General features: G+C 39.6%; 1 long non-coding RNA gene across 1 annotated transcript in view; it reads right to left on the reverse strand.

The window, feature by feature from the left end:
- Positions 1–1,355: 1,355 nt before the first annotated feature.
- LOC148116857 (uncharacterized) overlaps positions 1,356–24,227 on the reverse strand; it is a 115,451-nt gene continuing 92,579 nt past the window's right edge. The window contains exon 3 of the long non-coding RNA XR_015731443.1: positions 1,356–3,020. This is a non-coding gene — a long non-coding RNA (uncharacterized LOC148116857). The remainder of the gene's footprint in view (positions 3,021–24,227) is intronic.

The raw sequence follows: 24,227 nt of genomic DNA on the forward strand, positions 1-24,227 counted from the left end.
TTGTTCCTTTCTAAATGTTATTGTATGAGTATGAGAATGCTTCAATAGAAGATAACCAGACTAGAATTTTTAAATAATGATATTTTTTGATCTTCTCCCAATTTGATAACAAAGACTCTCGTATAATATGTCTTCTAAAATAACCCTGTGTTTTTGTACTCTTATACCATAAGAAAGCATGCCAGCCCAACAGCAAGTCATGTCCTTCTAAAGTCAACAATCTAATATTTCTTAACATTATCCATTCTTTAATCCACATCAAATTACTAGCTTGATAGTATAATTCCCAATCCGGCAAACCAAAGCCTCCTCTTGTTCTGACATCTTGCAACAATTTTAATTTTATCCTTGCCTTTTTACCCTGCCAAATATATTTTAACACAATTTTATTTAAATCTTCAAAATATTCTTTTCCCAACTTAATTGGGATTGTCTGGAATAAATATAAAATTCTAGGCGATATATCCATTTTAATAGTTGATATCCTCCCTATCAATGATAATTGCAAGTTCTCCCATTTAGCCAAATCTGTCGCTATCTGTTGTTTAACCTTATTATAATTATTCTCCTTAAGTGTACTACATCTTGCTGTCAAATGTATCCCCAAGTACTTAACCTTGTTCGTGACCTGCATCCTTGATACTTCCGCCAGCTCTTCTTTTTGTTTTTTTAACATATTTTTTGTCAAAATCTTTGTTTTATCTTTATTTATTTTCAGGCCTGCCACCTTACCAAATTCTCCTATTTTATCGATTAGTTTATTTATTGATTCAAGTGGATCTTCCAGAATAAACACCAGGTCATCCGCAAATGCTTGCAATTTATATTCTTGATTTTGAATTTTCATTCCTTTTAACATTGAAAAATTGATTATGTACTAATTATTATGGTTTATGCAATTATGCAATGGCTCAAATTCTCCATTGTTTGCTGCAAAAAAAAAAAAAGACAAGATGATTTTTTTAAAAAAGTATTAACTGATCATGTATAAAAATTTGGAGATAAAGCTATGATACAAAAAAGACAGGAGGTATTTTGGGATAAAGAGAAAGCAGCGAATTGAAAGACAGAAAAAACAAGGAGAAGAATGAAAAGTCAAATAAGCCAAATACATGATTAAAAGGTCCAGAAAAGTACAAAGAGAGTAAGAATACATGGCTTAATGGTAGTTGAAGTTTTTGTTTTGAATATTTAAGATCTCTAGTTCCATCTCCAATTTCCTGGATAGCTACCATCATCTATCTCTCTCTCTCTCTCTCTCTCTCTCTCTCTCTCTCTCTCTCTCTCTCTCTCTCTCTCTCTCTCCCTCCCTCCCTCCCTCCATCCATCCATCCATCCATCCATCCATCCATCCATCCATCTATCTATCTATCTATCTATCTATCTATCTATCTATCTATCTATCTATCTATCTATCTATCTAGGGAAACATTATTCAAATAGATCTGGTGCCACTAAAATATGTTAGAAAAACAGTTTTTAGATTTCTAAGATACCATGACTAGCTGATTTAGAATTTTGATATTTGTCTAGTTCTCCAAATATTTGGAAGAATTGAGGTGGACTAGTATCACAACATTTAGGACATATACTTGTATAGTTGTGTACATAGGCAAAGCTCTGCACATAGTAATAAGTTTTATTCTCCTTGATTAGGGCCATGCATGCTGATAGCAACAATAGCACAGGCAGTTCATCTGATATATTTGATATTCACCTATCATCTCTTCTGACAACATAATATCACTGGCACCTCTAAGATTAGCATCACAGTATCTAAGACCTTATTCAAATACTATAGGAAATGCTACCACTTTGTCACTCATCTTGATTTTGTGTTGTCCTTTTATCTGTTTTGCAGTTGTCCTTTGAAAATAAATCTAAAACCTTTTTCATGATTCTCAGAAGTAGATTAGTTTCACTGTGACAATATTAGATTTGCTTTATGAATGAATCCAGTAGTACTGCCTCAGTACTTGAAAGAACAATAACATTAATTATTTTTCTTGGGAAGAGGGGAGATTTTAAGTATATATTTTATTATTAAATGTATGGCTCACCTATATATATATCCATCCATCCATCCATCCATCCATCCATCCATCCATCCAGGGGACACGGTGGCTCAGTGGCTAAGATGCTGAGCTTGTCGATCGAAAGGTTGGCAGTTCAGCGGTTCAAATCCCTAGTGCCACATAATGGGGTGAGCTCCCGTTACTTGTCCCAGCTTCTGCCAACCTAGCAGTTCGAAAGCAAAAAAATGCAAGTAGAAAAATAGGGATCACCTTTGGTGGGAAGGTAACAGTGTTCGGTGCACCTTTGGCATTTAGTCATGCTGACCACATGACCACGGAGACATCTTCAGACAGCGCTGGCTCTTCGGATTTGAAACGGAGATGAGCACTGCCCCCTAGAGTCGGGAACCACTAGCATATGTGCGAGGGGAACATTTACCTTTACATACATACGTACGTACGTACGTACGTATGTACGTACATACATATTCATGCATTAATCTAAGTAAAGGAAAAATTAAGTCAAATAATATTTACCCAATACTTTTTTAGTTCTAATAATGTTGAGTAGAAAATAACATTCAGTTCTTAATGCACAACCACATATTTATATGAAGACTACAATTGGTATGTGAAGAAGAAATTAATCAGTATTAGAGGCTTTTAGTATCTCTTAAATCAATTGCTTGATAATATATATATCTTTCTCATAACTAGTAGCTAATCACTTTTTAAATTTCTTCAAACTGATGTCCATCATTGCATGGGATCAAATCAATTCTGCATAGTTTAAATGAATGTTATGTGAAGAATGTTATCCTTTTGTCTGCCCTAAATCCCTATGAAGATCAAGTTTGAGAAACACAGACATTAATTTATTTACCTTAGTTAGTTATGATTATCCAGACTTTTTGAAAAGATCTTTTCTCTTAATGGAGCTGCTCCAACTTTTTGCTGGTTTGGTTATTATTTTCTGCAGTTTTTCATGTCTTATTTTCCAAGGGGCTGCAATTAGAACCGTACCTATGATTTTTAGTTAATTTCGTTGAAGTATTGTGCAAATATCAAACTTCTTTCCATTTCGCTTTGAAATTATTGATTGATTGGGGGGCTTCATATTTTTAAAATAATATGGAAATGGTTCTGGCAGGAGGGAAAAAAGTAAGAAATACTGCTGTAAGTCAAGGGTTTCATCAAACTCTTGACCAAAACTCTAGGATCAGTTCCTGCCCATTTCTTGGCAGTTCAGATTTGTACACACTTATCTGCATGTGAAGTTAGGATTTTTGGCTCCAATGAACATCATACAACATGTCTCCCTATAGAATTTGGTTTGCCACTTTACCAACCATTTCAAAGGATGAAGCCCTTTGCTCTCTTCTCATAATTTCATTTATTCTAAACGGTTTGATGTTGTTATCAAATTTAATTCACAGACCTTTAATTTTAGGTGATTGATGAACAAACGTAAAAATAATAATCCTTGTATAAATTTATATATGTATGTATGTATGAAACTTGTACGCTGCCCATCTTGCTAAAGACAATTGTGAATGGCTTACAGGTGTTGAATAAAATACAGAATAAAATGTTAAAATAGCAATAGCACTTATACACCGCTTTACAGTGCTTTAGAGCCCTCTCTAAGTGGATTACAGAGTCAGCATATTGCTCCCAACAATTTGGGTCCTCATTTTACCCACTTCGGAAGGGTGGAAGACTGAGTCGACTTTGATACAGAATAAAACATTAAAATATAAAAACATTAAAATAATAAATAATAACAATACAGATCCAAATCCATCAGTTATCTCACTGTTACATCCCTACACTGTGAGAAGTGTCTATTTATTTCCACTCTCTAAGTCCAGTTCCTGAAATAAAGTTACTGATCCATTATTTTTGGTTTTGTTTTGATTTTTAGCCCATGATTCCTACATTTGCTCAGGTGTCTTTAGTAAAGACTTTATAAAAAGGCCTTTGTAAATCCAAGTAAACACTCTGTATTGAATCATTCCAGTCATATGGTCTGAGTTCAGGGTTTGGGAGATGAGTGAGGCAAAAGCTTCAGCAAGTGGGACATTAGAAGCCCTTCTTCAAGTCCTTTTGGGCTCCAGTGTCTGATGCCTCTAAACTGGAGATCTGTGAGTCGTCTTATGATTCAGCTGAGGAAAGCTCCATCTTTTTCTCCAGCATTTATATTGCAATGGAAAATGGAGGTATGGACCTACTTTCAAATTGGAGTGGAGTCCATGCAACAGCAACAGTAATAGCACTTAGACTTATATACCACTTCATAGCCATCTCTAAACAATTTACAGAATCAGCATATTGACCCAAACAATCTGGGTCCTCATTTTACCAACTTCGGAAGGATGGAAGGCTGAGTCAACCTTTAGCCGGTCAGGATCAAACTAATGGCAGTCAGCAGAATTAGCCTGCAATACTGCATTCTAACTATTGTGCCACTACAGCTCTCCCCATGCACCCATAAACTAAATGTACCATATATAATATTTCCAGGGATAGCAAAAGTCCTAGAATTACAGGCAGTAATTCTAAATCTGAAATATGTATGAATATGGCAAACTGAAAAAAGTTATGTTTTGAATGTAATTATAAACATCTGCAATCATGAATATTAATTTTCTGTAACCAAAAACCTACAGTGCTGCCAGAGTTGAAGTATATCTACATCCAGGGCCAAAATTCCTTTAAAATATTCTTGTTGTTTTTCTATGATTTTTATTTATCCACAAATAAATCCAATTTTCAGGCCCAATTGTAACTAAATCAGTGAGATAGAAGGAAGCAGTCCTCTTCATCCAGAGTACTTCAAGTTCTTCCTAAGTTCACTGTCTCCATCATCTCTACCAGTATGGTGGAGCAATTTTACTTTATTCAATATTAACTCAACACATCTTTAACTAAAGACAATATTTGGCCCTCTAGCTGTTAGGAATTCTATTCTAGAATAAGAAAGAAGAATAAGAAATTACCATCCCATTTTAATTTAGATGTCTGTCCTGATCCAGAGCAGTGGTGAAATCCACTGCTATTTTTACTACTGGTTCTGTGGCTGTGGCTTGGTGGGTGTGTTGTGGCTTGGTGGTCATGGCTTGGTGGGCGTGGCTTGGTGGGCATGGCAGGGGAAGGATACTGTAAAATCTCCATTCCCTCCCCACTCTGGGGCCAGAGGTGTTATTTGCTGGTTCTCTGAACTACTCAAAATTTCTGCTACCGGTTCTCTGAACTGCTCAAAATTTCCACTACCGGTTCTCCAGAACCTGTCAGAACCTGCTGGATTTCACCCCTGATCCAGAGAGTACACTTAGTTTTAGTGGTGATTTCCAACTCCTAAGTTGTTGTGACTCTGCGAAACTAATTATAGGAAGTGAGCATCCTCAATAAGAGAGTTATTATAACTTTTCATTGGTTAATCATGTATAAGAGGATATGGGCCCTTTCCTAGGTGAGGACTGTCTTGTATCCTCACAACCCCATGGGTTTCCAGGGCATCAAAAGCTGAGACAAGTAACTATCAGCTAAGCTCCTGCTTCAAAGAAAATATTGAAAAGATACTTTTTCAGAGTTTTAATTAAGAGGCAAATGTCGCCTGTTGGCAGGAATCTCCATTTCCTCTTGCCACTTGATATTTTTCCCCTTCCTGCCAGGAGAATAAAAGTAATTGTGCCTTGCTGCCCTCCCCTCTTTTTCATGGAACCGCTAAAGCAGTTTGGAGTTCTTTTGTTTTTCTTTTTTCTTTGCTGTGAAATTAATGAGGCAAGAGAGAGAGGCTACATGCCATTGGTCCTGTTCAGGGGTGGGTTCCACTTATCTTTACTACCGATTTGCAATGGGAGTGCGTGTGCATGTGCAGATCTTCAGTGATCACATCGGGGTGGGTGGGTGGAGCCTCCCGCCACCATTACTACCGGTTCGTAAGAACCGGACCGAACTGGGAGCAATCCACCACTGGTCCTGTTTCTTTACTTGTAACAGGAGGGAGAAAGAGAGAGGGGGGAGAGGGAGGAAAGAGGGCGGGAGCAGTGGTGGGCTGCCCCCGGTTCGCACCAGTTCTATAGAACCAGCAGGAGGCTCCGCCCACCGACCCCAATGTCATCAAAACGCTTCTGCGCATGCGAACCGGTAGTAAAGGTAAGTAGAACCCATCCCTGGGTGGGAGGGAGAGAGGGAGAGAGGGAGGGAGGGAGGGAGGGAGGGAGAGAGGGAGGGAGGGAGGGAGGGAGGGAGAGAGGGAGGGAGGGAGGGAGGGAGGGAGGGAGGGAGAGAGGGAGGGAGCAAAAGAAAGGGAGAGGGAGAGAGAGAGAGCTGAAGCTGCTCAACTGAAGCAGCTTCAGTTGCCTTCAACTGGAGATGAATAGCAAATACATCTGATATTAATAAATAAATAAATAAATAAACATTAGGAGTAATTAACATCAATGATCTGCAGGATAAGATCTGGCCCTGTTTCATTGCACTATATGCAGTAATGCTTTTGAGACACTGCATTTGAACTTCATTGAAATGTTGAATGAGTCATGAAGTCTTTAAGACCACCTTGTAGTCATTGCCATATGTTACTTAGCCATCAGCGTGGCCTGCTCCCAACCACAATATTATAATTATATTGTGAGAGTACAAGACAAATACATGGAGAACACCTCCCATTGTTCTTTTTTTTTTTCTTTATTAAAGGAGTCAAGCATAATCCTGCTTGCCATAACAAAGTGAATATCATGTGCTTCCTGGCTAGTTTTATCATATCATTGTCAGATCTGAGGCAGGCAAAATTAAAAATAACATCCATAAAGCACAGGGAATTTTCGTTTAATGGGGAAGAAGGTAAATCTGCCAATTTGTAATACATATTTATCAATGTAGATGGCTTCCAGCGCTTTTAGAAATGGATTTAGTAGCTACTGTAGGCCAAATTAGATATAAAGATTGTCATATACTTATTTAGTTTTAGCATGTTAGGATTGGGAATATGGCAGTGTGAAGTGATGATCCAAATTATCTTCCTCCTATACACACACACACACATACACAGATACAGAGCTCCACAGGTAATAGGACAGGATTCCCATCTATTTCATTTCTCTCCAAGCCTTTTTGCTCCTTAAGTCTCTGGCTTTGGTTCTGAAATCTTTCAAAATTTCAAGATTCTGACATGATGAAATAGGAGAAGGAATCACAGAGATAGATTCAGTCTCCAAAGCTTAGTGTCATGTCTATCTAAAGAGTGGAAAGGATGGCTGCAAGGAACTGAGGTAGGTCTAGTCCAGTGATGGTTAACCTATTTGGTGCTGAATGCCCAAAGTGCATGTGCGTGCAAATGCACGCAAACATGCAAGAACCCCCCCAAATGCAATGTGAGCAACCCCACACACACATGTCCCCCTGTGCATACATGCACATCCCCCGCATGTGCGCCTCAGGCCCCAACGCATGTGCCCCGCCCCCCCTGTGCATGCGGCCCCCCTACACCCCATTTTGGCTTCCAGATTGGTGCAGGAGGCTTTCCAGGCCCAAATGGGGCATAGGGGGCCTCACGTGGCCCCCTGCACTCCATTTTGGGCCTGGAAAACCTCCTGCACCAACCTGCACCCCCCCCACATGCACTCCGACACCCATGCATGTGCGCATGGGTCCCCTGCATGTGCCCCGCTTCCATGCATGCGTGGCAGAGACCTGAAGACCAGCTGGCCAGAGGGAGGCACGTGCATATGTGTGGTGGAGTTGGGCTTGGGCGACGGCTGGTGTGCCTTCAGAGAGCGCTCTGTATGCCACCTGTGGCACATGTGCTATAGGTTCACCGTCATGGGTCTAGTCTATTGGCAGACCTTCCACCAGTGGTGGATAACAGGAAGGTTCTAACCAGGAGTGCTTCCTCCTACAGAAGCATTCCTGTCTTCTTTTTTTTTTTTTTAATTTGATTTATATGCCACCCTTCTCCGGAGACTCAGGGCAGCTTACAATGTGCTCAGAAATAGCCTTCATCCTTTTGTATATTTATACAAAGTCAGTTTATTGCCCCCACAACTGGGTCCTCAATTTACCTACCTTAGAAAGGATGGAAGGCTGAGTCAACCTTGAGCCTTGGCGAGATTCGAACCTGCAGTAATTGCAGGCAGCTGGTCTTAATAACCAGCTTAATAACAGGGTGCCTTAGACCACTGTACTACCAAGGCTCTTTTTTGCTACTTCCATAAGCTCAGGAAAAGTGAGGAAGAAATAGGCTGTGACAGTTGGAGAGTCAATAAGGGAAACTCTGAACTTCATAGTTTCATTCCAGTTTAAAAGAGTTTTCCTCTCTTAATTCCTGCCAACCGCATGGTGGCTACTATGGGAAAAAGTGTATTTTATGTATGTGGTTCTAGAAGAGGAGATACTATCCTCTTCCCCATTCAAATCTAATTCCTTGTATTAGTGGACCTCTCTTTCATTATTTCATATATGAGTCGTGGTGGCGCAGTGGTTGGAATGCAGTACTGCAGGCTACTTCTGCTGACTGCCGGCTGCCTGCAATTTGGCAGTTCAAATCTCACCAGGCTCAAGGTTGACTCAGCCTTCCATTCTTCCAAAGTGAGTAAAATGGGGACCCAAATTGTTGGCAGTTATATGCTGATTCTGTAAACTGCTTAGAGGGGTTTGTAAAGCACTGTAAAGCAATATATAAGTCTATTGCTATTGCTATATGGATGTAATTTGGAGCCCAGGATTGATCTAGGATGGCCAGATACAGCATAATTACTGATGTAGTCTTCTAAAAAAGAAAAATAGAATCATAGGGTTAAAAGGGACCTTGGAGGTCTTCTAGTCCAATCCCCTGCCAAGGTAGGATATATATAATCCTGGACAAATCGTTGTCCAATCTCTTTTTGAAACCCTCAAGGGATGGAACAACTACAACTCCAGGAGGTAAGCTATTCCTTTGGTTAATTAATCAGGGAATTCTTCCTTAGGTCTAGGTTGGATATCTCTTTAATGAACTTCCACCCCATTGCTTCTTGTCCTTCTTGTCCTCAGGTGCTTTGGAGAACATGCCCAATGCTCAAGTCTATCAATGTCAGTTTCTTCATTCATCTTTATATCATTAGAGAGTAGATGCACACTGAGGAGCAAAACCTACTGAGTAATATTATAAATATACTAATTTAAGGACCAGTTGTATTGAAGACTTCTTGGGGTTCTTGCTTCAAGCTCTTGATGCTTGGGGGGTATCAATGAGATTTTGGGAAAAGAACTACAGTTTGAGTCTCCTAAACTAGTTTATTCCCATCAGGTGCAACAAAGGATGTCATCTCAATATCCATGTTGAAGAAACATTCAAAAGCTAGACCAGCTGGCTGTGGAGCATGGCATGATCTTCTTTGCCTCTGGCAATTAAATGTCTCAGACTAGATCTAAGTCAGATAGTTGGTCCCTTGAACGCAATACAGATGGCTATAATTAATAGTGGCTCTCTACAGTTTGCGCAAAGCTATTTTCCAACCCTGTCTGCAGGTTCCAAGACCTCAAGAATGTCATGTGTTGTACATCGCAACTATATCTCTCAGCCATATTGATTACTTTTTTATATAATGTATGGGGTGCAGGGCTAACTATCTAACACTTAATTTAGATCTAAGAACGGGAAATTTCACTTGAAACTATACACATATATCTTTCCCATTTTGGGAAATATATGCAATTTAGGGATGTTAACAGTTGCCTACTTTATTGTTCTAGCCATAATAAAACAATGCAGATCAAACCCTAAAAATACTAAGTAGATAATGTTCCATTAGTAACGTTTGGTTTCTGATGTCCCATTAGGTACTGATAGTTAATTTTTAATGCTTGGTTCTGTGCTCTACTTTTTCAGAAATGGTATGCAGTGTCATCTTTACATCTGTTTGTGTGTGTGTGTGTGTGTGTGTGTGTGTGTGTGTGTGAGAGAGAGAGAGAGAGAGAGAGCAAAAGAGACAGAGAGACAGAGACAGAGACAGAGTCAGAGAGGGACAGAAGTAGAGGGAGGGGGAGGGGAGGGAGAGGGAGGGGGAGGGAGACAGAGGGAGGGAGACAGAGACAGGGACAAAGGGAGGGAGGGAGGGAGGGAGGGAGAGAGAGAGAGAGAGAGAGAGAGAGAGAGAGAGAGAGAGAGAGAGAGAGAGAGATTTATTCTACTTGAACAGAGGGAGGTGAGGTTTCCAAAGATTATTCCTCACACATTACAGCCTTTATCCAACTAGCTTATTTGTATGAGCAAAATTGACTACAGTAACATCTACCCTGGTTCTAATAGAATTGGAGAAAGTGGGCATGAAGAAAGTGAATGAAGAAAGTAGAAACAGGAGAAAGTAATTTGGGAGTCAATGTGTAGAATATAGCTTGTGTAAGTTTCTCCTTTTCATATGTCCATGTCAGAGAGCTGCCCTAGAAATAACAGAGGATCGGCCCGCGATGCCTCTGCCAGCGAAAATGGAGTTCAGGAGAGCCACACCCTCTGCCAGTGAAAACAAAACTCTGTTTTCACTGGCAGAGGGCTACAGGATGATCCTCCCAGCCCTGTCCAGACAACCACAGGTGTCCCTGACACAAGTGATGTCAATCTGGCCATGCCCACCCCAGCCATACCCACCCAGCCCCCTGTGGTCAAACACAACTCTGATGCAGCCCTCAATGAAATAGAGTTTGACACCCCTGGACTAGAGTGTAGTTGAATTATAGACCATATTTTTCAATAAATAATGGTCTAGGACTGGGGTTCTTACGAGACCGCCTTCTGCCACCAGTAGCCTCTCACCGACCAGTACGCTCCCATAGAGAGGGGCTTCTTAGGGTGCCGTTGGTCAAACAGTGTCGACTGGCGGCCCCCAGGGGGAGAGCCTTCTCTGTGGGAGCACCTGCCATCTGGAACGAGCTCCCCCCGAAGATACGGAGGATCACTGATCTGCATGCTTTCCGCTGTGCCCTTAAAACATTCCTATTCCAGCAGGCTGGCCTGGCCTAACCTCTTTTTAAAATTGTTTTTAAATTTTTTAAATTTTAAATCTGTCTTATAATTGGGGTTTTTAAAAAATTTTTCTGGGCCAAATTATTTAATTGTATTTTAATGATTTTTTAACATTTGTATTATATATATTTTATCTTTCGGCTGTTCACCGCCCTGAGTCCTTCGGTGAGCAGGGCGGTATATAAATTCAATAAATAAAATAAAATAAATAAAATAAAAATAAATAAACAAGAGATTAATGGCAACATGCATATAGGGGAATAAAAGAACCATCAGTGATCAGTTATTTGGTATGTGAAGTGTTATGCGCTGCATGTATCACTGTACTTTACTTTTCAGATGAGGTTGATTAGGTCAAAGGAGTTTAAACTGACGAAATATGGCAAACCTGACTGATATCAATGAGCGATTACATTTTTGGCAAAAAAAATCTCTTAGGTTTTCATGTTATGAAAGTAATACAACAATAATCATGGAGATGACATATACCATATAATGCCCAATATGCATAGAAGGTGTTTGATCCGATCTATACATAGGTCAGCTACAATTAAAAAGCATGCTAGAGTGGATTTTTGCTATATACAGGTATTTTGTAAGATGCCTTCCTACAAAAGTGGCCACTTAAAATAGGTTTTCTTCTTATGGGAAAAGGAGCCCAACAATGCATTACTTCAGCCCCCATTCCATTCATTACTGCAGGGTTTTACTTCTGTAACATTAGTCTTCATTTTTTATACAGAGTATATTCTATTCTTATTTGTTTCATTTCATAAAAGTCGATGATCATGCCGGAGCTGGAGTTCTCATTCAAAATTATATTTTAGTATGTGTGTTTATTACATGGCTGGAATGCTATTGTGAGATTAGAGGAAAATACAAAGCTGGAAAACCTAGATGCCATTTAATCCCATTCCAAGAACAACCAAACTAAGAAATATATTGCAGTGCAGAAAACATCTGTTGATGCCAAACTTTCACTGAATTGGTCACTTTTGCCTGATGATTGACAAAATCACTTTAGGGAAATGCTACAGATGGCTTTGAGGTCCATGAGATTCTCAGTCATCCAGGTCATAGTTGTCCCAAAGGTGATTTTTTTAAGAGGCAACTGGACTTTCTGGTTTTTCTTCTTCTGGCTTCTTATCCAAGAGAGCTGAAGAAGCTTCTTGGATAAGAAGCAAAACATCTTCAAAGAAAAACCAGAAAGTCCAGTTGCCTCTTGAAAAAGCACCTTTGGGACAGATGGCTTTCAGATTTCAGCATAATCTACTCCAGCAATTAAACAGATACGTAAAAAAAGAAGCAGCAGCAGCCTTTAAGCTAGTAGAACTATCAGTGTCTTAGTATAACATGTACCGTAGTTCAATCTTTGAACTTCACTCCCTACTCCCTTAAGCCGGAAAAGTCTGTATCTGAATGAGAGTTAAACACAACTGACTTGAACGGTATGTGCAATGATTTTTCCTGACTGCCAAATCCAAAGCATGTAAAGACGGATGTTCCTAAATGAATGAAATAACATTCTGAGAGAAGGCTGTCCCTCTGACATTTGTGTTCTGCAACCTGGAATGTTAAGCTCGGACAAAGGTAATGTGATTGGGATACATGCTTATTCATTATACTCTCTGATGTGTTTCCATATCCCTTTTGGCTAGTCAGCTGTCAGACTGGAGACAACCACAGGCTCAGCTGGTACTAATTTCTAGGCTATCCAATACAGATGGAAAATACAAAGCAAAGAAGCAGCCATTAGCACCCTTATGACGCCTGACCAGCTTGGGAATGTTACTGCGGGCATCCTTCTGTAAGAACCGCCACACCAAGAAAGAGACAATGAATCTTCTCGTCTGGCGTTCTTTTAGGATAGTAGCCAATACCGAGACAAGAAACAAAGACAGGACATCCTCTGTGCAAAACTTTGTCATTCCACATGCTGCCATGTGGGGAAAAGGGGGAAGCTTCCTGACTCCAGCTCTTGCTCAATGTGTCTTGACTCATGAACCTTAATAACCAATATGGATTTTTCAAATCCTTACTTGAGTAAGTACAGATGTTGCTGCTCTGTCAAATAGCCATTCTTCCTTTGAACTGTGTCATCCGTTTATTCGTCTCACTTACATTATATGTCCTTGGGTTCATCAACTGAACTTCATCTTGCATGTATTGTAAAACAGTCCAATATTTACCAGGCTTAAATAAAAATAAAAATCAATTGTTTCAAATGTTTGCGGTGTGCTAGGGGATACCACCAGCAATTCAGTCACTCTTTGACAAATAGCATTGGTTTAATTCTATTCAAATTAGAAGGCAGCTGAGCAATATTATTTCAACCCGTATAACACACTTTACTTTGCTTTGCTTTTAGGAATTGGATTTATTCTGTTGCTCTAGTACAGGGGTCCTCAAACTTTTTAAACAGGGGGCCAATTCACAGTCCCTCAGATTGTTGGGGGGGGATGTACCAGCTGGGTGGGCGTGGCCAGGTGGTCATGTGACTGATGACTTGTTTGATGTGTGATTGCTCCTGTGAAAATCAACATATTAAAGGCTAAAATGAGTTGTTTGATTAGAGGAATGGTAATACTTCCATTTATTGGTGTTAGAAACCACTTACAATTCTTTGCATAAAAAAGAACGTGATTTATGATTCTCATGATTAGAAAGGATAGATTTTATAGAGTGATGGTATTACCTTAGTGAGAGATTAAAATACAATTGTACTTATAACTTCTGTGAATCAGATCATAACCACTTCTTTATATCTTTTTTCTATTTTTCTTCTACTTTTGCCTTTCTGCACTCTTAGCTGTTTCTTTTTTCTGTCTCATTTTCCTTCTTCTTGTACATTTTCTTTTAACTAGTACTGTAATAGTCCCTATTATTGTTGTTAAATCTTTCAATTAAAATGATATATAAAAAACGAAAATTGACATATGGTGCTGTGGTCATGAAGTCATTCAATGATGTATAATCTTTACCCAGGGATCTTTTGCAAGGCAAATAAATAATTATCCCAACAGTCACATGAATGTCTTGCTGCAATGCTAAGCATTGACAGAAATTGTTTTTAAACTGAAGAGTTTATTGAGAAATATTAGATTTCTTTTTAAAAAAGAAAAAACCTGGACCTCCCAGGTGCTATTACATTTACATAAACTACCTCTCAGAGCAATGCCTATGGTGCCTTCCTACATGCTTCTTCCAAATTGCTGAATAGAGTCTCCTTTGTGTAATCTGCTCCAGTAGCAGTCAGCCTAGTATGAATATTCTAAAGTGTTTGTCCCGACATCATTGCCCTGAGCTGTGTGCTGAATGGGTGGCTATATAACTATCTTAAATATAAACACATTTACTTATTGTACAATACACAGGGCCTATTCTTTTCATTGTACAGTAAATGGTCTCTATTCTTTGTGACCTTCCCAAGTATCAATGGGAAGCAGTCAAATGGCATAGTACTCTGGGACTTTACCAGATAGCTACAGAGTTAGAGGCAGGGGTCGGCTGCTTGGGAGAACCTCTAGCTAAGATTCTGTACAGTTCGGAGAACCCCCAAATCCCACTCCTTGCTGGCCCCTCCCACCCTGCCCCGCCCCTCAAAGGAGTCCCCACATGGCCTGTTTTGAATGCAGGTAAGTGCAGAGCACAAGCGGAGGCTTGGGGAGGGCGAAAAACAGGCCTACCGGAAGTTCAAGAAGGCCAGAAAAGGACTGGGGAGGCCGTTTTCACCCTCCTGGAGGTTCGAGGAAAGCCTCTGGAGCCCCCCCCCCCAGCCATGGTGAGGCTGACTAGGCCACGACTTATGGGTCCCTTGAAGTGCTTTTCACACTTAAATGGCAGAAGCATAGGAACTTGGTCTGCTGGGGGCAGCTGTACAGCTGATAACTGACAATCATGGCTCATGATAGACACTTCACTGCAGGGTTTGTGTCAAAGCTGGTGCAAGTGAATATTGCATAGATCTGGGTGATCCTCCCTAGTTCAGCACCACCCCTTTAATCTAGAACAATAATGCTTTGTCTTATTCCTCTGCCCACCAGAATAAACTGCTTAAGAAACAATTAATATGATTCAAGGACAAAAAACCTGAATAGGATTTTTTTAAAAAAGCTCTTACTAACCTGTAAGTAACAAAATTAGATTAGGGAAAGAAACATTGCTCAAACCAATGGAATGAATTCACTATAGGATTTTAGAATGGAAATCAACGGGTGTTAGATGACTACAGAGACAGGCTGTTCTCTACGGTACTTCCCAACTTACGACTGGCTGCTTAGCGATCTAACTTACAATGGATCTCTCCATGACTACTTATGACCCAGATTTGAAATTATGATAGTTACCCCCTTGTCCTTTGCAGCCCCACAATTGCATTTTGAATGCTCAGTGACTGATACTTATTTATGGCTGTTTGCAGCCTCCCAATCATGTAACTGTGATTTATGATGGGTTTTTTTGCCAGAAACCAGCATTTCTTCTGGTTTCCAGCAAAACAAAAAACAAAAAAACAGCCCATAGTGTCAAGGCTCTGACTAATGAACCCAAGCAAATCAGAAGTCTGAGACTTGGCTCCTTCTCAAAGGTCTTCTTTATTGAGTACATCATATTGGCACAGCTTCAATGAACACCAATTCTAAATCTTTCCCATGGTTTCGGTGTAATTAAACTAGGAAATAACCCCATCCCCAAGTGTCACAGGTCACGTTGGCCAATTGGGTTAATTGGCGGGCTCTTCAGGCGCTCCTTCCCCAACCTTATCTGTTACCAGTAGAGATGAAAAAAAGCTCTTTGACTTTATTGTGTCTAGTAATGCATTCCAACCTCCTTCCCCCCTCCCCCCCTTCCTCCTCTGTGTGGCAACTGAAGAACAGAAAGAAGGCTGCGGCCAGGTTTGGTTCAAAGTTGATACACAGAGGATAATGAACTCACTTAACAATCACCATGTTTGCTTTACAACTGCCACGTTTGTTTTGTCACCACAGCCTTTGCTTAATAATTGTTACAAAAAAGGTTATAAAATTGGGTGCAGTCACATGGCGATCCTCTTGTTGACTGTCATTACCTATGACTGTAATTCCAGGGGTGAAATCTAAAGTTTGTTACTACCGGTTCTGTGGGCATGGCTTGGTGGGGGGATGTGACTGGGTGGGCGTGGCCATGTTTTTTCTTTTTACTTTTAAAACCATTTTTTCTACAACCTCTTCGGTGAAGAGGTTGTAAAAAAATGCTTTCAAAAGGCTCTGATGATCCCAGCTGAGTTGCCTGATCGGCAGAGGCTTTTTTAAAAACTCAGCTTGGATCGTCAGAGGCATTTAAAAGAAAAAAAGGGGTTTTTTTTCTTTTAAATCCCTCTGACGATCCCAGCTGAGCCACGCGATCATCAGAGGCTTTTTTTTTTTTAACTTTTAAAAGCATTTTTTGGCCGAAGAGATTGTAGAAAAAATGCTTTTAAAAGTAAAAAAAAAAAAAGCCTCTGATGATTGTGCGGCTCAGCTGGGCATGGGGGGTGGGATCTTTGCTACTGGTTCTTCGAACCACCCGCCTCCATCGCTACCGGATCGGGCGATCCGGTCTGAACCAGGAGCATTTCACCCCTGTATAATTCCAAGCTCAATTGTGGTTGTTAGTTGAGGATTATCTGTATTGCAGTATCAGCTATTTGTCTACTGGATTCATTCAACAAGTCCTGTAAATAGTATGCTTTATGCAAATGATGCACTAAGTAGTGCTGTTTGCTTTATTTCAAGAGTCCAGACCAGGAGTGAAATCCAGCAGGTTCTGGAGAACAGATAACGGAAATTTTGAGTAGTTTGGAGAACCGGCAAATACTACCTCTGGCTGGCCCCAGAGTGGGGTTGGAATGGAGATTTTGCAATATCCTTCCCCTGGAGTGGGGTGAGAATGGAGATTTTGCAGTATCCTTCCCCTGCCATGCCCACCAAGCCACGCCCACTAAGCCACACCACATCCACCAAGCCACGTCCACAGAACTGGTGGTAAAAAAAATTGGATTTCACCACTGGTCCAGACTCTTAAGTTTCATAACTTTCCCATCCCTAAGCTTTGGCCATGAAGTTCTTCAAATTTTGTTATTTTTAACCTAATGGAACATTATGAAATATATGGGAAATGCTTTTATTAATTTGCATTTAAATTATTCAATTGAGTTTAGTTTTACTTTTGCTTCTAACCCACTTCTTTGTTTTGCCTACTGAAATTATATTGCATTATGGTCCCAGGAATGTGATTCCAAGGTCAGATATGGCCTGCTTCACAAAATGATCAAGTTCCTCTCACTTATTTGCTTAAGTTTAAATATTTAAGCATGCTCTCAAGAGAAAATCAATCACTCCTAGGTTAAAGCATTGACCTTTACCTTCTCTATAAATAATATTTAAACATAACCATATAACAATGACCATTCATTTTAAGAGGAATTGCTGCTAAGGGGCCAACGCTCAAATTGTAAGAGATTTCACACTAAATGATGGATCTGTATGACGAAATGAGTTCAGGGACCAAGGAGAAAAGACAAAAGAGAAAGAAGACAATGGAATTCCTAATTTCTTTTCATAAATTCTGTGCCATTTGACATTTTCCACATGAAACCACTTAATATGCATTGTCTTAAAAAAATATTTACTTTGCAATTACTTTGCTGTGGGAGCTTTGGGCATAGAGTTGGGAACAGCTCCACCCCTCTAGAAAAGGTAAGAGTTAGTTCATGACATAAACTATTGTCCCTCAAGTATTGCATTGTCGTTCAATGCTCCGTCTGTTTACGAAGACAAAGATCTAACAGTGTCAAGTAAAATCCCTCGCTCATTCCCACTGTTGGTATGTGAACTCTGGATTACATGTAGGCGTTCATTTTTCATCATGGCCAAACCTCAGATTCTTGTTTCTATTTAGTCAAGATGTAAAAAAGAAAAAGCCATTTGTAGGTCCCCTATTGCTTCAAATGATCTTTGTATGTGGGCCGGCTAAATTGTGTGATTTCCTCCTTTTCAGCATGGTTAGACTCAGGGAAGAGACATAATTGACTTTCCATGTAGCATTCCTCTTCACTGGGAGTAATTTAAGAAATATGGCTGCTTAGAGTTGATCAGAAATTATCACCCTTGCCTCTCAGATAAAGTTGGATTCTTTTGACACCAGCAGTAGAAAATCTCACGAGTGTTTCCTCTTGTTCCTGAGACTATAAATATAGCAAAACAAGTTGCTCTCCTTTCATTAACAGGCCACTTCACTGTGTTAATGACCAATTAATTGTCGACATAAAGCTAATAGAAGATACTCTTCTTCTACAGATGTTTGTGATAATTGAATGCCAGCAAGTCTTTTGTATGTAACTCAATAAAAGGAAATCTGAAGGATCTCATTAATTAAGGTAAAGGTAAAGGTTCCCCTCGCACATATGTACTAGTCGTTACCAACTCTAGGGGTTGGTGCTCATCTCCATTTCAAAGCCGAAGAACTAGTGCTGTCCGAAGACGTCTCCGTGGTCTTGTGGCCGGGATGACTAAACGCCAAAGGCACACGGAATACTGTTACCTTCCCACCAAAGGTGATCCCTATTTTTCTACTTGCATTTTTTATGTGCTTTCGAACTGCTAGGTTGGCAGAAGCTGGGACAAGTAACGGGAGCTCACCCCGTTATGCGGCACTAGGGATTTGAATCACTGAACTGCCAACCTTTTGATCGACAAGCTCAGCATTTTAGCCACTGAGCCACCGTGTCCCTATATCTCATTAATTAAGTAGGCTCAATAATGGCAAAAAGCTGGCATTTACCTTCTACTTACTCTCATTAATTCTTCTCACTGAGGTCTAGTCTGGGATGGGGTCATAGATATGATTTTAAAGGTGATAGGATGGATATACCCTTTTGGGATTTTCCAGAGAAAACCATCCTCACCCAGCTCAAATCCCTATTCTGGGTTGGACTCTCCAGAAATCATCAGACTCTTTCAACAAAGCATCTTCAGTCTAGGTTTCATTCTTGTGCTGTGCTCCGTAACTTCCATGCAACATTAAATGACTGAAACTGGATTTTTGTTGTTTTGTATTTTCTCTTGTTATATAAACTTGGAGGGGGGCAGATATATTTCTTTACTGTAGTTCACACTCAGCATTCCAGAGAAATTGATAATATTACGCAGATGGATGGGGAATTGGGCCAGTGGTGAAATCCAAATTTTTCTACTACCGGTCCTGTGGGTGTGGCTTTGTGGGCGTGGTGCCATTTGGTGGGTGTGGCAGTGGAAGGATACTGCAAAATCTCCATTCCCACCCCACTTCTGGGGGAAGGATATTGCAAAATCTCCATTCCCACCCCACTCTGGGGTCAGCTAGAAGTGGTATTTGCCAGTTCTCTGAACTACTCAAAATTTCTGCTACCGGTTCTCCGGAACCTGTCAGAACCTGCTGGATTTCACCCCTGAATTGGGCTACAGAAAACAGATTTAAATCACCAAGATACTATGCAATTCAACACAGCTCAAAACTTTGGAATTTTGCAAGGGACCCATTAGACCAAATTAGCATCCTGAGAGATTGCTGGTCATTCTCTGAACGCATCCAGTGAAATTGATCCCATCATCTCTTTGGGTAGATGGTCTCACTGTCAAACTGTTGCAAGATTTTTTTTCCCCTAATATATGATCATAATCTGCTTTTCTGTAGCTTAATATCATTATTTTATCTCCTGTTTTCAGGGACTTCTCTATGCTTCACTCCTTCAAGTCCTTTTAAAAAGCAATCACTTTTTAATTGTCAAAACCTCGATAATTTTAAATAAACAAGAAAAAGGAACAGACCTAAAGGAGCACACCAGCCTGTTTTAATAATGAGCAAGTATTTAAGGTAACTTACATTCTTTCTGAAACCTAATTTCTTTTTAGGAGACAGAGGCTGTTGCTGTCAGTTTGGTTCAATATACTTCTTGCTTTAAACATGTTTAACATTGGCTGATGCTTGGGCTAAGCAAATAATCCCAAGTATTTATACTGGAAGGAGGTTACCCAAGCAATAATGCCAAGATCATAAATGACATCAGAAAAGCACTACAGTACCAACTCAAACCAATGGCCTAACTTGACCGACATTCTGCTTCTACAGCAGCCAATCAGATGCCTTTGGAAAACCTACAGGCAGCATTAGAGTGCAGTCACATCCTGATTAGTTCCAGTAATCTTTATGGAAATGCACATTCTGGGCAACAGATAAATTTATTACTGTGGGACTCGCCTATCTAAAAACACTTAACAGGGCAATTGAAGCTAGTTAGCCAGGAAGATACTAAGGAAATGAACAATCTTTTCAAGAATTGCCATTAGCATCACCCAGATGATGATAATGATGATAGTGGTGGCAACCAGATTTTAGGAGGGTTGCAAATGTTATGCAGCTCTAGCAATCACAAAAGTCATATTGCTGACTTCTGGTCAAGGGTATTGAAAAGGGCTGCCAGATACAGCTGAACCATTCAGTTCTTGGCATAGTTTGAATTTCAGTAGACACTTGAACTAATATTTCAGCAGTACACATGGAAAATTAAAAAAGGAATCTTTTGGAAGCTGTTCCTTGAGGCAAGTTAATAATGGCTCTTTTCATGGAAAGGCTGGCCCTAACAACTGAAAAGTAATAAGATAATTTAGTTTACTAAATCTTTCCCAGATGTGAATTCATTAGAGGATTGATCTATCTATCTATCTATCTATCTATCTATCTATCTATCTATCTATCTCTATCTCTATCCTATCCTATCCTTCCTATCCTATCCTATCCTATCCTATCCTATCCTATCCTATCCTATCCTATCCTATCCTATGATCTTCTTTCACCCATCCATCCACTATAAAACACAAAAGGACTTTTACTTCAAATATCAAATATTTTTTATTTATTGAAACATCTGGAAGCATCTGCAACAAGAAACTAGCATATACAAGGGTTCTCATTTTTTTTTTCATATACACAGTGGATAGGATAACAGCAGCAGCCACCTTGGGTGCAATCCCAAAACAACTGGAGCACCACTTGAACACCATTGGCTTTGACAAATTTGCCATCAGTCAATTGCAAAAGTGGCTTTACTCGGAACAGCTTCCATCCTGCGACGATATTTGTAACATCATCAAACATCCAGATCTGCCTATCCCAGGTCCATGGTAAGGATTCGATAGATACACAAAAATGCCAAACCAGTTTGAACATCTGGCTGAATGTGTGAATAATAATAATAATAATAATTGTTTTATCATGTCCCGATTGTAATTGGAGCCCTTGGAGCAATACCCAAAGGGCTACCCCGCTATTTAGAAATTCTAAATTTGCCGGACTTGAACATTTTGACTCTACAAAAAACCACCTTACTCGGAACAGCTTACATCCTCCGACGATACCTTAACAGTTCCTAGGTCCTTGGTTAGGACTCGAGCTGCTGAGCTATTAACCAGCCCCAAAGCCTGTGAATCTCACTAAAGATTAAATAATAATAATAATAATAATAATAATAATAATAATAATAATAATAATAATAATAATAATAATAAAGGAATATGTTTACTTTGGGTCAAACTGTTGAAGAAAAGTATTCATTGGCTGATTATGTAAAAGTCAATCAAGAACAAGCATTAACCCAAGTTAAAAATAGGAATTTACTGAATGTGCAGAACACAAAATATAAATATTGAAATAATAAAATACTGAAATATAAAATAACAATACTGGCAAGAAAAAGCATTACATAGTCGATTTCTACAAAGTGGATAGAGACAAAATCTGGCAATGGCTTACAACTGGAATATTAATAAAATAAACTGAAGGCTTGATTTTAGCTGCACAAGAACAAGCTATTCAAATTAATGCAACTAAGGCAAGAATTGAAATACTGTCAAATTTGCAAAAAAAGCAGAACAAACAGTAGGTCATACACTCAGTTCTGGTAAGAAGATTGCACAAACCAATTATAAATAATGACATAATACTCACCAAAATATTTCACTGGAACATCGATAAAAATTATCATGTGACAGTAGTGAATTGTTGGGACTATAGTGTTGAAAAAGTAGTTAAAAATTAATAGATTAAAATATTGTGGGATTTCTGAATACTCAACTCATAACACACCAAGTTCAACTATGGTTGAAAAGAAGAAAGTGTGGATAATTGATGTGGCAATACCAGGAGATAGTAAACACTTGAAGTTGTTAGGAAACAATAGATTCATGGTGTTTTGTCAAGCAATAATGTCATTTCTAATAATTTTATGGCCTCCAATAAATCAGGATGATCAAAAGAAAAGAGTATTTCCTTGACTGAAACTGTTCTAATATCTTCATATGTGTGCAGTTATAACGGCTTTTAATATGAAACTGCTTAAGTGGGGAAAATTTATAATGGCACACCACTGAGAGTTTTGCAGCGAAATCTTTAAAATATGGAGAAATGCAGGAAATACTTCAGTAATGGCATAATCTCTTTGATGTATTTGTTCATGTTGAGTCATAGTCTGTAAGAAGTGGTCCCTCCTGGCATGCGGTGGTATACATCAGGTAAATGTAACTTTAAAAAATCCAATCCAATGACAGTATTCCAGTATTTGAGGGGCTGCCACAAAGAAGAGGGGTCAATTTATTTTCCAAAGCACCAGAAGTCAAGACAAGAAACAATGGATGGAAGCTACTCAAGGAGAGAAGCAACCTGTAATTAAGGAGAAACTTCCTAACAATGAGGACAATTAATCAGTGGAACAGCTTGCCTTCAGAAGTTGTGGGTTTTATCACGGGAGGTTTTTAAGAAAAGACTGGACAGCTACCTGTCTGAAATGGTATAGGGTCCCTTGTTTGAGCAGAGGGTTGAATGAGAAGACCTCCACGGTTCCTTCAAGCTCTGTTCTGATTTAGAATTCTAACTCTGGAACTAGAAGTTATGATAATTAAGTGGTAGTTATATGATATTTGAGTTCCTATTTTTTTTTTCTTTCTGATATCTTTTACAACTTACCTGTGGTCTGCTTTGCATTTTCTTAATTCTTCACATAGGTTGCAGGCAAGCATGGAAACTAGCATATAAGAGCAGATATTTCATATATTATAAGTATCTGTAGCAATATAGATAAGGATAAGGATAAGGATAATTTTATTTCTATACCGCCCCTCTCCCGAAGGACTCAGGGCGGTGTACAGCCAGGTAAAAACACAATACAAATATCACAATTTAAATTTAAAAATTATTAAAAGTATTACATTCAAGGCCAATTAGCTAAAAAACCCAAAAATTTAAGAATTCCGAATTTAAAATTCAATTATGACTCAAATAAGACCCTGCCTGTCAGAAGAGCAGGGTCTTAAGAGCACAGTGGAAAACTTGGAGGTCAGAGATCTTGCGTATGCCCGTGTGTGTGTGTGTGTGTGCAAGATAATATGCTATCCTAGAAATATCAGTGCAAAGTGAGATTCTCAAAAAGCTGTTTAAAAATAAAAGGGAAGATAATTCAAAGACACAACAACCAAAATATGAAACTAACCAAGGATCAGCCTGGACCAAACAAATCAGTAGTGGGTTCCACTTATCTTCGCTACCAGTTCGGAACTGTGAGCGCGCACGTGCGCAGAGAGTCCATGATGACATCCAGGCGGGTGGCCGGAGCCTCCCGCTGCCACTATCGCAGTGGTGGGTTGCCCCCAGTTCGCACCGGTTCTATAGAACCGGTAGTAAAACCGGCGGCGACCAACCCCGACATCATCAGAAGACTGCGCGCAGGCGTGCGGCCCCATTGCGAACTGGTAGTAAAGGTAAGTAGAACCCACCCCTGCACTACTGGTTCGCCCGAACCAGGGGGGAGCAGGTAGAAACCCACCACTGAAACAAATACTATATCCAAGTAACATATACCACTTTAGATGATATAGTAAGTCAACAGAGCCTTGATAGTACGGTGGTCTACGCACCCTGTTATTAACACAGCTGCCTGCAATTTCTGCTGGTTCGAATCTCTCCAAGACTCAAGGTTGACTCAGCCTTCCATCCTTTCTAAGGTAGGTGAAATGAGGACCCAGTTTGTGGGGGCAATAAACTGACTTTGTATAAAATATACAAAAGTATGAAGGCTATTGCTTAACGCATTGTAAGCTGTCCTGAGTCTCCGGAGAAGGGCGGCATATAAATCAAATTTAAAAAAAAACAACAACAAAAAAACA

This window comes from Pantherophis guttatus, chromosome 1 (assembly GCF_059756535.1).
Source record: "Pantherophis guttatus breed Tessera chromosome 1, ASM5975653v1, whole genome shotgun sequence".
In the NCBI taxonomy this organism is placed as follows: domain Eukaryota; kingdom Metazoa; phylum Chordata; class Lepidosauria; order Squamata; family Colubridae; genus Pantherophis; species Pantherophis guttatus.